The sequence below is a fragment of the Pipistrellus hanaki genome, assembly GCF_964339955.1.
Source record: "Pipistrellus hanaki genome assembly, chromosome: 2".
Lineage (NCBI taxonomy): Eukaryota > Metazoa > Chordata > Mammalia > Chiroptera > Vespertilionidae > Pipistrellus > Pipistrellus hanaki.
In genome coordinates, this window is record NC_140504.1 from 93,923,949 (window position 1) to 93,936,482 (window position 12,534).

Below are 12,534 nucleotides of genomic sequence, written 5' to 3' on the forward strand. Positions count from 1 at the left end.
CAGGAAAGACAATAAAAAGCAGTAGAATATTACTTCTATTTTCTGGAAGAGTAACCAGTTAGGTCTGCAGAGCTTCAGCTATAAGCTGGTCTTTGCATTATGCATTTTATAATAATGGTGATCAGGCACTGAAGAAGAAAATTACATGAAACACACCAGGAGACACACACAAGCTGGGAATTCTCTGCCTCTGGAAAGGGTACCCATCCATCATGGGTTCACTTCTGATCTCCCAGGCCGCTCCTATCTGAAAGTCTGACTTTGTATGGGAATTCACAGTTAAGTCTCAATTACTGGAGACTGGGTCCTGTCCCCTAATTAACGGGCAATCTCCTGTTGTGTCACATGCATAGCTAACGTCTCATTCTAGCTTCTCCATCACTTAGCTGTAGGTACTTTAAATTAGTGTTTTCCCATGGCACAGCAAGAAGGGAAGAGCAAAATTTCTTCTGGATTCCTCGCCCCAAAAACATTCCAGAGCCAGGCGGCAGAGCTCCCCGGAACTCTAATTGCCTCTGGCACGACAGAGCACTGCAGGGTGGCCGCTCAGAGGTGAGGAATGTGAAAATCAGACAGATTCCATTGATTCCAACATCGCTTAGTCATAAGCTTACCAAACCTTTCAATGATTTTTGCCTTTGAAAAGCAGAAAAAATTGTTCATTCACAGATTAGGGCAAGCTTCATGATTATTGTTATAGTTCCTCAATGTCAACTACTAAACTAGGAAAACACCCGGAGTGTGCACATATAGATTTATCCCATTCCCAAGGTGCCGATGACTTACTATGCATTGCCACTGTGCTGACGTTAACTATGCACATGTACTAGTATCACTTCTTCTACCAGACTAGAAGGTCTGGGAGGGCGGAGAAAACATCTATTGCCTCTTTGGGGAACAAGATGGAAAATAGAATCATGGACACACAAATTCTCTCTCTCTCTCTCTCACGCACACACACACACACTGCATACCCCATTGTGCCTTTCTTATTATATTTCTTTATATATATATAAATTTATATTATTGATCTCAGAGAGGGGGAGGGAGAGAGATAGAAAGATCAATAATGAGAGAGAATCATGGTGGATCGGCTGCCTCCTGCACACCCCTACTGGGGATCAAGCCCACCACCCGGGCATGTGCCCTAACCAGGAATCGGACCGTGACCTCTTGGTTCTTGGGTTGACGATCAACCACTGAGCCACACCAGCCTGACCTTATATTTATTAACTCTTAAAAGTAAATATATATATATATATATATATATATATATATATATATTCAAAGACTAAATGACAAAAGCAAGATACAAAACTGTCAATACAGGTTATTCCCAATATTGTCCAATATAGCCACATAGAGGCCTGAGGCATGAAAAGGAGATACTTAGAAGACATGAAAGTATTAACAACAGTTATTCTAAGTGGTAGAATTTTTCTTTATTCACAAAATCTGATCACACGATGGAGAAGGAACCAGGGGTCGGTGGTGGCAAGGGGTGGCCGACTGCTGGCAGCCAGGGAAGATGGTCCTGATCACAGGCCAGGCCTAGGGACCATACTGGTGCACGAATTTGTGCACTGGGCCTCTAGTTTCTGTAGATAAAAATGATTCCTTTATATCATCTAATACCCAGGCCTTATTTAAATTTACCTAATCATCTCAAAATATCTTTTTCAGTTGTTTTGTTGGAAACAGAATCTAAACAAGGTTCATGCATTGCATTTTTATTAAATCTATTTTAACCTAAAAGTTCCCCTTGCCCATTTTTTATTCCTGCCACTTATTTATGGAAAGAAGTGGACTATTTGTCCATAAAATTCTTTTCATTTTTATAACTGTGTAGTACACCATTGCAAATATGTACCATAGCTCTTCAACTAGTCCTTTATTTATTGACATTTGCATTCTCTCCATTTGCACTTATAGTTTAGTGCTACAATGAAGAGTCGTGTGTGTGTGTTTGTCTGTGTGTGTGTGTGTGTGTGTGTGATTTCATATTTGTGCCATTAAATCTGTAAAATGGTTATCTATATGTGGAATGGAGGTAAATGCATATGGACTATTGCTAGATTTTATCAAATCCCTTCCACAAGGGTTATACTATTTTACATTCCCACCAACAATGTAAAAATATGTGTCCCCAGAGTCCTGTCAACAAAGTTGTCAAACATTTGTTTGTTTGTTTTTTGTGTTTCTTTGTTTTTTTGCCAATTTTATTTTGAATTTTTATTTACCTTGAGTTTTTATTTCAGCCATCTCAAGGAGTGGCTGTTTGCTCCTCCACATCACTAACGCTTGGAGATGTCCTCTTCATTCATCATTGCCACTTGGAAGCCAGAGTCGCTGAATCCCAGCTCTGAACCTCATTCATGCATTCCCATCACCTACTGACCCAGTGCACACTTAGGTCTCTCCCCCTCACTTCTCCATGAGTTTCACTTCTCTCAACAGTTTTCCCTTTCATTTCCTTTATTTTGAATGAGGCTCAATCTTTTCCCTTATGATTATAAGCAATTTGCAATTCTTTTCCTATAGTCTGTTTATTCATCTCTCTTGTCCATTGTTTTTCAAAGGATGAATCATCTGAGGGAAAATTTCATGAGAACAAAGCAAACAGAGCACAGATAGAAATCTAACTGCTAAAAATAACTTTTTTCATGTATTTAAACAATAATATTTTCTGCTATTCTCAATACTCACATCTTTAGTTGGAAAGAAAAGCAACTTTGAGCAGACGAAGTAGAGGGTAGTGATGCTGATTCTTTTAAATGAACAAAAATATTTTCCAGATTGGTGAGATTTTCAAGATACACTGGAATAATCTATGGATAGTATTTCCTTAGGTTTAGTGTATATGGCTACTAGTTCATTAAAACATATTTTCTTATGAAATATTTATTTTAATTACAGTAAAATCTCATTTATTTTATTTTATAAAATGTTTAATTTTTTAATCTCCTATTAATAAAAATATAAAAGTTATATGCTAGCTGCTAGGCCAATTAGTTTTTAGCAGTATTTAACTTTCTCTTTTTTTAAAATAAATTGGAAAAGTTTGATTACAGTATTCAAAAAAGCATTATAGTTGTTTCTGACTATTATGCTAAATTCTAATATAATAATTCTCTAAGACAGAAAACCAGGGTTTCTATATGCTCCCTCACTCCATTATGGGAGGAATACCATGCCTTTACCAAAAACTGGCTTCAACAATAAAATAACTTACCATGTAAGCCACAGATTGCATTGCAGTATTATAAATTTTTTAAATAGCATATTGGTTTTAATTTATTTTTATAACCTACTATCCAACCAGGGTTTTATCAAAGAAGCAGAACAAACCACTAAGCTGGGACTTGTTACAGGAATTAGACCTCATGCAACTGTGTGAGTTAAGTGATAGGGTCCTCAGTAGATTAGATCATGCCAGGGATCATACCTGGCCAGGTTGGACAGGGCCTTCTGCTTTGCCTGCTTCACTAATTCAAATGCTAAACTCTTCTGAGACATCCTCACAGACACACACAGAAAGACTGTTTCCCAGCTATGGGGGCATCCCTTAGCCCAGTCAAGTTGACACATAAAATTAACCATCCACACTAAGGCCCTGGTCTTCCTGACTGATGCTGAGCAGGCAGTTATGAAGGGAAGATGGATGTAAAGTGTGTGTGTGGGAGGGGAGGAGGCAGCAAGAACAAGCTGGAACCCACAAGCACCAGTAGAACCCACAGAGGCAGACTGAAACCTACATCAGTTTTTGTTGCCTCTGACTTGAAAGTGTCCTTCAGAAGCCAGGGTCTTTCATCATGTAGCTAAATACAGATCCTTACCCAGGAGTCAGAAGACTTAAAGTAGACCCACCTGCTGCCTCTTGCAGACAAGGTGAGCCAGCAGATAACAGTGTATGAGCTGCTTCCCTTCCACCCTCCAAACCCACCAAGAATCTCCTACATGTTGAACCCTAACAGGAAACATAGGAAAGGAAATTCTGAGTAATGCATTCCAGCCTAGCCAATTTGACATGTTTCAGAGCCACAACACTCTACCCCTTGTCAATTTGATTACACTAAGGTTACAAGTTTGACCTCCAGTCAGGGCACATACAAGAATTAACCAATGAATGCATAAATAAGTAGTACAGCAAGTATATTCTCTTTAAAAATTTTAATTAAAAATATTTGGTTGATATATTTAAAAACAAGAAATACCCATAATATTGTATTTGCAACTGGGCATGTGTATATAGTTCTTACCTTTCATATTCCTATTACCTCATCAAGCATCTCAGATAATCATGATTCCTTGCCAGGTAGAATGGACAAATCAATTCTATCAGGTCCATGTGATTTAAACAATAACTTCGTGACTTTCAAAATCTATCTTATAAGTTATTTCTCAGCAGTTGTTATAATAACCCTTGAAATGTCAAAGTTCAAGGACTGGAATGATGTTGCTGTAGCAAGACTCCTTCCACAGTTATTTAATTATATACAGGCATAGCTCACTTTATTGTGCTTCACAGATGTTGTGGGTTTTTTGTTTGTTTGTTTTTTTATTAAGGTATTATATGTGTACATATCTTTCCATTGCCCCCCTCACAGATGTTGTGTTTTTTACAAATTGAAGGCAAGACCTTCTACCAGCAAAAAGATTATGACATGCTTTATTGGGATAATCACTTGATAGTAGTAGTCTGGAAAAACAAGTCCACAATATCACTGAAGTATGCCTGTACATAAATAAATATTCTCTCTTTTATAAAAATAAAATTGAGAAAGTAATTGATGCTAACCCTTGTCTCATTCTAAAAATAAATAATATCCATCTAGATATAGTAGTTGTTTTTTTAAAATCATATTATGTTTATTTCTAATACAAGTTTAATTTTTCTTTAGTACATGTTTATCAAACTTTATAATACATTTATATTATTTTGATCAACTGTATGCAAAAAAGTAACTGTAATGATAACCCAATTTAAATAAGGTTTTAACACTTACAGTAATAGGAAATAAAATGAATTATAAAATGGATTTACATGTATATATTTGTCATAAAAATACAATAGGGCAATCAATAATACTAAAGTATAAAAATATGCTACCACCTTAACCAGTTTGGCTCAGTGGATAAAGCATTGGCCTGTGAACTGAAAGATCCCAGGTTCGATTCTGGTCAAGGGCATATACCTTGGTTGTAGGCACATCCCCAATGGGGGGTGTGCAGGAGACAGCTGATCGATGTTTCGCTCTCATTGATGTTTCTAACTCTCTATCTCTCTCCCTTCCTCTCTCTAAAAAATATATACATTTTTTAAATATGCTACCATAATCAACAAGGAAACAGCAATCCTCAAAGAATCACTAGATCAGATGGAACTAATTGGCATCTTTAGAACATTTCACCCCAATGCTATGAAATATACATTCTTCTCAAGTACAAATGGCACATTTGCCAAGATAGACTACATGTTAGGACACAGACTAAGTCTCTACAAATTCAAGAAGACTGAAATCATATCAAGCATCTTTTCAGACCACAATAGCATGAAATTAGAAATCATATACGATAAAAACACTCAAAAACAATTAAACACATGGAGGCTAAATAGTACAATATTAAACAATGAATGGGTTACCAAAGAGATCAAAGAAGAAATAAAAAAGAATCCTGAAGACAAATGACAATGAAAACACAACAATCCAAAAACCAATGGGGCACATTAAAAGCAGTCCTGAGAGGGAAGTTCATAGCACTACAGGCCTACCTCAAAAAACAAAACAAAACAAAAAAACTTTTATTAAGTTATCTAACCCTATCCTATCTAATAAAAGAGTAATATGCAAATTGACCATCACTCCAACACACAAGATGGCTGCCCCCACATGTGGACAAATATGGCTGCTCCCCATGTGGATACAAGATGGCCACTACAAGATGGCTGGCAGAGGAGGGCAGTTGGGGGAAACCTAGGCCTGGAGGGGAGGGCAGTTGGGGAGAATCAGGCCTGCAGGGGAGGGTAGTTAGAGGAGACCAGACCAGCAAAAGAGGGCAATTAGGAGCAATTGGGCTGTCAAGGGAGCAGTTATGCATCAATCAGGCTGGCAGGGAGATGGTTAGGGGGTGATCAGACTGCAGGCAGAAGCAGTTAGGGACAATCAGGCAGGCAGGCAGGCAGGCAAGCTGTTGGAAGCCAGCAGTCCTGAATTGTGAGAGGGATGTCCTCCCCTAAATGGACAGTCAGATATCCCTTGAGGGGTCCCAGATTGGAGAGGGTGCAGGTGGGCTGAAGAACACACCCCCATGCATGAATTTCATGCACTGGGCCTCTAGTAACTTAAATAATTAGAAAGAGAGCAACAATAAAAGCTCAGAGTAAGTAGAAGGAAGGAAATAATAAAGATCAGAGTGGAAATAAATGACATAGAGACCAACTCTTGTTGGACATAGTACTGGATGTGCTAGCCACAGCAATCAGACAAGAAGAAATAAAAGGCATCCAAATTAGAAAAAAGAAGTAAAACTTGAAAGAGAATTTTTTAAAAGCCATTTATTTCTGGGTGCTAATTTTGTACCGTGCTACATTGCCAAGTTCATTTATTAAGTCTAGTAGTTTTCTGATGAAATCTTTGGCAGTTTTACTTCTTCTTTTCCAATTTTGATGCCTTTTATTTTTTCTTCTTGTCTGATTGCTATGGCTAGCACTTCCAGGACTATGTTGAACAGGACTGGTGAGAGTGGGCAACCTGTCTTGTGCCTATTCTTAGAGGAAATGGTTTTAGTTTTTGCCCATTGAGTATGATGTTGGTTGTAGGTTTATCATATAAGGCTCTTATTATATTGAGGTATGATCGCTCTATTTCCACTTTGCTGAGAGTTTTTATCAAGAAAGGGCATTGGATTAGGTGAAATGCTTTTTTCTGCATCAATTGATATAATTATGTGATTTTTATCCCTCAATTTGTTTCTGTGATATATCAGGTCTGTTGATTTGTGGATATTGTACTATCCTTGCATCCCCAGAATAAGTCCCACTTGGTCATGATGTATGATATTTCTAAAGTAATGCTGGATCCAATTGCTAGAATTTCATTGAGGATTTTAGCATCTATGTTCATCAAGCAGTGCTGGTTCAAGGTTAAAGACTAATAATCTAGGCCCTGGTACTCTCTGGCTGGCTATGCACAGACTGTGCCAAGCTCAGGCCTAGGGAAATATGAAGATAAACAAGTGAGGGGAGCCCGAAAATTGTGATTTGTTGTTATCTCAGTATAAACTGACAAGGCAAACCATTTACTTAAAAAGGAAAAAAAGACAATGTCTAGTGACACTGTTATGCCAAATCAGGCCCATCACCTGTGCCAGCTGCAATAACTGGTCATGGCTCCCTGGAGCACAGTGCTGAACATCGTAAGGCTGTGTGTGGATTCAGCAAGAAGGAGCACTAGGAAAAATTAACAATGCCAGCCACAGGTGGAGTGGGGAGGGGCCCTGACATGCAATGTATTGCTGCATGGATTGGGAGACAGTTCTCCAGAGAAAGCTGTGTTTTACAAGATACCAAAAGTCATAAACTGGATGGTCTGCAGAAGCCAGGCAGGTGCCATGAAAGAAAAGGTAGGCAGAAGGGGCCTGTGACACAATATGTAAAGGATATTTTTAATGGCAAGTAATTGAGAAACCAAAATCAACTGGCTAGAAAATATGGAACTGTATTATTTCACCTAATGAGATTCTGAGAGGCAATGTGAGTAAAAGTTAAATCTTTAATCCCCAGTCTTTCCTTGGCTTTTCCCTCCTCTGTGTGGATTCCCATCACAGTCATTATATCTCCCCTACCAGTGGCTGGTTCAGGACCCTCAGGCTTAACCTGCCAGTAGCTGGCACTCCCACAGCTGGCCCAGGGGTGGAGGGGCATATGACCCAAATGGTCTAATCTAGCTACAGATAATACCTTCTTTCATGCTTGAGGGAGACATTTTCTTCTCCGTGTCAAGGTTGTAAACAAGGAAGTCTATTGTTTGTCTGTTTATTTGTTTATTTATTTATTTATTTTACTTTTTATTTTTTTATTTTATTTTATTTATTTTATTTTATTTTACTTGCAGATACGGGTTTATTTTCCTTCCCATTTCCTCCCTCTGTTGAATGTTTTTTGTTTTTGTTTTGTTTTTGGATTCTTCTTTTTTTAAATTTATTTTTTTAATGAATCTTTATTGTTCATATTATTACAAATGTTCCTCATTTTTTTTCCTCCCTCCATTGCTCCCTTCCACCAGGTTCCCACCCCACCATCTGCCCTTTATTCACCCCCCATTGTCCTCATCCATAGGTGCACAGTTTGTGTTCAGTCTCTTACCACACCCTCCACTCCCCTTTTCCCCAAGAATCGTCAGTTCACTCCCCTTCCATACTTCTGATTCTATTATATTCAACAGTTAATATTGTTCATCAGATTTTTTTTAATTCCCTTGGTTTTTAGATTCACTTATTGATAGTTATGTATTTGTTGTTCATAATTTTTATCTTTATTTTCTTTCTCTTCCGAAAGAACCCCCTTCAGCAATTCATATAATTCTGGTTTGGCGACAATGAACTCCTTTAGCTTTTTTTTATTTGTGAAGCTCTTTATCTGGCCTTTGATTCTGAATGATAGCTTTGCTGGGTAGATTATTTTTGGCTGTAGGTTCTTACTATTCATCACCTTGAATATTTCTTGCCATTCCCATCTGGCCTGCATGGTTTCTGTTGAAAAATCAGCTGACAATCGTATGGGTGCTCCTTTATAGGTATCTACCTGTTTCTCTCTTGCTTTTAATATTCTCTCTTTGTCTTTTGCTCTTAGCATTTTAATTATGATGTGTCTTGGTGTGGTCCTCTTTGGATTCTTTTTGTTTGGGGTTCTGTGCGCTTCCTGGACTTGTAGGTCTAATTCTTTCACCAGGTGGGGGAAGTTTTCTGTCACTTTTTCTTTTAGTATGTTTTCGGTATCTTGCTCTCTCTCATCTTCTGGGACCCCCATAATTCTATGTTGGTTCTCTTTAAGTTGTCCCAGAGGTTTCTTACATTATCTTCAACTTTCTGGATTCTCTTGTCTTCTTGCTTCTGCAGAGGAGTATCTTCTGGCTCTTTAGGTTCCAAATCTTTGACTTCATTCTTGGGATCTTTCATTCTGTTTTTAGGACTCTGTATAATATTTTTTTATTTCAGACAAGGTATTCTTTATTTCTTGTTGATCCCTTATTATTTCTTGTTGATTCCTTATTATTTCTAGTTGATCCCTTTTCATATCCTCATAGGTCTTATTGACCTTTTCTAGAAAATTCTTGAAAAACCTTATAAGCGTGGTTTTGAACTCTATATCCTGTCGCTTTTTGTCCTCCTTTTCTTTCGTTTGTGATCTGTTTTCTTGTCTCAGCATTTTTGCAGCTTCCCTGAGTTGGTAGCCTTAAAAGTCTCTGTGTTCAGCTTAGATGGTGCGAAGTTTGGCTTCTGTTAGCCATGCCTTATGAGGCTCCTGAGTCTCAATATTCCTCAGGGTCCTTCAGTACTCGTTGCAAGCACCTCTGGGAGAAAGGTGCCCTCGAGTTTCACCTGCTACCAAACAGTCTAGGCTCTCCCCTAATGAGCTTGGAACTGGGGTTCAGTTCAGTTGGAAGTGGGATTGGAAGTGGGGTTCAGAGCAGTCTGGAGTTTTTGTCTCCTTCCCGCAAGGGCAATCCAGCAGCACAGTCAACTGCCCGTTCTCTGCACACGATGTGCACGCCTCCCGGACTTTCTTTCACCGCTGCCCTAAGTTTCCGCCTTACAGCCCAGGCTCCCTCCATATGAGCCTGGATGTCCAGGGTCTGGCTTAGAACTGGGGCTCAGCACAGTCTGGAGCTTTTGTCTCCTTCCCACTAGGGCAATATAGCAGCAGAGTCAATGGTCCGTCCTCTGTGCATAATGTGCACACCTCCAGGGGCTCTGCCTTTCGCCACTCCCCTGAGATTCCGCCTAACAGCCCAGGCCCCTCAGTATGAGCCTGGGTCCCCAAGGTCTGACTTAGAACTGGGGTTCAGCGCCGTTGGTTCTGGGGTTCAGCACAGTTCAGAGCTTTTATCTCCTTCCTGTTAGGGAACGCCAGCCACGCACTCAGCCGCCCCCTCCTCTCCGGCTCCATCCTCTCTGCGTGCGCAATGTGTCTCCGTACCTTAGGCTTTTACAGCTCCTCTGATTTTCCTTCTGGTTTTCTCTTTCCTTCTCATTGTAAAATTTCCAGTCAGTCGACTTTCTTGTGGGTAATGTCCATTTTGTATTTTAGTTGTATTTTATTGAAATTGTTGTGTGAGGCTGCAGTTAGGTGTTACATATGCCACCATCTTGGATTCTCCTCCGAAGTCTATTGTTTAGTCGCTGCTAATCATCACCTTGCTACCATGAGGTAAAGTCAGCTTGAGATCATTCCTCAGAGAAGAAGGGACAGTCAAAGAAAGAGTGAAAAGTAGAGCCAGAACACATTTCCTCTCGAAGTCTGACATGGTCTCACTGTGCTAAAATCAAGGTGTCGGCAGGGTTGGGTTCCTTCTGGGGGCTCCAGGAGAATCCATTTTCTTTCCTTTTCTGGATTCTAGAGGCTTTCTGCATTCCTTGGCTCCATGGACTCTCTCCATCCTCAAAGCCTGCAATGTTGCACCTCTCTGGACACTCCTCCACAGACAAATCTCCTGTGACAATAGCCAGAAAAGCGTTTCTGCCTTTAAAAGACCCATGTGATTAGGTGGGACACACCCCAACAATGAATAATCTCCATATCTTAACTGAATCACATCTGCAAAGTCATGTAAAATAATAAAATCAGAAATTCCAGGGACTAGATGTGGACAGCTTTTCTGCCTACCATACCGCCTCATAATTTCTCAGGCCCAGATTCACACTTCATGGTTGTATATTTCCAAACTGTAGATAAAGGTTAAGAATGTCAGGGAAGCCTGGATGGTGTGACTCAGCAGTTGAACATCGACCCAGGAACCAAGAGGTTACCAATTTGATTCCCAGTTAGGACACATGCCTGGGTTTTGTGCTTAATCCCCAGTGGGGAGCGTGCATGAAGCAGCTGATCAATGATGTTTCTCTCTCATCAATGTTTCTACCCCAAAATCCATAAAAACATATATATTTTTAAAAAGAATGTCATGGGAAGAGGAGACAGAGGGGAGGAGAAAGATGGCGGCTGGCAGGACGGAGCTGAGAGAGAGGAAGTGATTGAGATAGGAAAGGAGTCTGTGTGGACAGGTGTGGGGTGCATGTGAGTGAGTGAGGGAAAGTTAAATCACACAGGAGCAGCAGGAGCTGGCAGAAGGCATCTCCTTAACAAGGAGAGACTAACACCGATGCGGGCTCTCCCAGGGGGGCGGAATCCCAGAGCGGAGCCCCACCATCTTGAAGGGGAGAAGGGTCTTTTTTAGAAACCCAGCAACACCACCACCAGCTGCAGACTCAGAGACCTCCACATCCAAAGGTAACCTGATCGTGGCAGCTGTAGGTGCACTCCCCCTCCCCAACCACAAAACCCTGTTTGTGGGCCCGCCCCCCCTTCCCCACCTCGCCTCTGCTTGTGCCACATAACAAAACCCTGGATTGCCGGCCTTCCAGGATCTGCTCCCCAGCCAGACCCTAGTTAGCTCGCGCCCGCCCCCCTCCAACCCCCTCACCTCTGCTTGTGCCTGGATTCGCGTGTCCGCGCATTCCCCACCCCCCACCCAGACTCCCAGGTTCCGGCCCCTCACCCAGGTTCCCCGCTCCTCACCCAGACTCCCACGTTTGCCGCCCCTCACCCAGGTTCACCTCCCCACACCCAGGCTCGCCGCCTCTCACCCAGGCTAGCCGCCCCTCACCCAGGTTCACCTCCCCTCACCCAGGCTCCCCTCCCCACACCCAGGCTCGCCGCCCCTCACCCAGGCTCACCGCCCCTCACCCAGACTCCCACGTTTGCCACCCCTCACCAGAATTCCCATATTCGGGCCCAGACTCATGCATTCGCCGACACTCTATCTGGCTGTAGCCCAGCAGCAAGACCCAGGTTCCCCTGAGTCAGTGAGCACATGCCTGCCCTCCCCTTTCACATTCCCCCTTACCCCCCTCCACTCCTGCCTGATTTGCTCCCACGTGTCCGCTCGCACCCAACAGCAAAACCTTGGATTCACTCCTAGCGGCTTGCACAGGCTAAGACTAGCAAGAACACCCCATCCCAAGGTTGCGCGCCTATCCTGAGACACTCGTTACTTCAACCCCATAGACAATAGGACATCCCAATCCAGGCTTGCATGACTGTCTTGGGGTGGTGCAATGGAGACACCAAGAACACCCAAGAGTGGATTCTGTACAGACAAGGGCTCGAGGCCCTACAGTGAAAATTCTGAATGCCCCCTTCCTGGAGGTTAGCCCAGCTGTTCAACTGAGTGCTGGGACACGTAGGTGTACATAGAAGCTCAGAGCCCTGAGAGTGCATATCCGTGGATACGCCACTGCAGAAGTGAGGTTCCAGCA